We start from the raw sequence: 1337 nt of genomic DNA, 5'->3' as shown, positions 1-1337 counted from the left end.
CTTCCCATACCGGGAATCGAACCCGGGCCTTCCGGGTGAGAGCCGGATATCCTAACCACTAGACAATATGGGACTAATGGTCATGAGCGAAGGAGAATCGATTACATTCGAAGCATACAAAAAGCTTTAAAAAGATAAATATACTATTTATGTAAGCAAACCTTTTTTATTGTAAGCACTGAAAATCGTACACGTCTTTACGAAAAAACTTCGCTCGCAGCCGCATATCGGAAATTGCATTTCAAATTAAAATAATCGAAATTCGAAAAACCGCAAATGTGCGCGACAGTATGCATTTACCACACTTATATGTATTAAAAACCACGGTGAAATACACCTAATATATATATACACTACGTATGTATATGTATTTTGGTATTTAAAATGCAAAAAAAAGCCTATAGCAACCTGTATACCTCTGTTCATACCAGCTTTGACCATAGATCTCTATACATATGTATGTATGTAGATATGCATGTTACAACGCACTTTTGTAAGTGCACCAAAATTCATTAAAATTTTAACGGTGCAAATAAACCCAAAAAAAAAAAACAATAAAAATGCCAATCATTGTGGTTTAAGTGCGAGTGCACTTTCTCACTGCCGGCCACCACCGCGGCCATGGCAGCTGCAGCGCTACTAGCAAGCGCAGGAGTACAATACAACACGATTATAATTGCATATTCGGTTGCAATTGAATTTCGCTGGGCTTTCAAACACAAAAGCAGCAGCAACAGCAGCGGCAGGAGCATCAAGTCCATTACCAAGGCACCCAAGCCAGTCGGCCGGCCCACCCACATTTAAACAATGAAAGAACTCATGCATACAGTATATACAGTATATACATACATACTACAATACTTTTTTATAATTTGCAGCATGTCCAGCAATGAAATCCTGTCCGTTGGAAAATAGTCTCTATATGGAGGATGGCATTATAAGCACAGATTACCGGAACAATGAAGCGGATTGTATGTGAGTATGTATTGTACGAGGATGCTGGCGATTTCAGGATGCCACAATGCGGACTAAAGTTAAAAGAGAAATTAATGCACTTTTATTTGAATTAGAAATATAAAAATTGTATTTTAAACGGTTTTACTATAACGATTTCACTATGCTTAGTGGTTTTGGAAAATTCAAGTAGAAAATCATTGAAAAAAAAAAAAAAAAAAAAAAATCAAGCAAAAAAAATTAAAATTCAAAAATAAAAAAATAAAAAGAAGAATTGTATATAAAAAATAAATATTTTTAAATTACAATTAAAAAAGGCAATAAAAAAAAAATATTCTTCCCATACCGGGAATCGAACCCGGGCCTTCCGGGTGAGAGCCGGA

General features: G+C 35.8%; 1 non-coding gene across 1 annotated transcript; it reads right to left on the bottom strand.

The window, feature by feature from the left end:
* Nucleotide 1: 1 nt before the first annotated feature.
* On the bottom strand, nucleotides 2-73 carry Trnae-cuc. Its single transcript has one exon. It is a non-coding gene; the product is annotated as a tRNA-Glu (tRNA).
* Between the last annotated feature and the right edge of the window lie 1264 nt (nucleotides 74-1337).

The sequence above is a fragment of the Rhagoletis pomonella genome, unplaced genomic scaffold (assembly GCF_013731165.1).
Source record: "Rhagoletis pomonella isolate Grant_MI unplaced genomic scaffold, Rhpom_1.0 Rhpom_scaffold_27917, whole genome shotgun sequence".
Classification (NCBI taxonomy): Eukaryota; Metazoa; Arthropoda; class Insecta; order Diptera; family Tephritidae; genus Rhagoletis; species Rhagoletis pomonella.
This window is presented reverse-complemented; position numbering and strand designations above follow the sequence as displayed.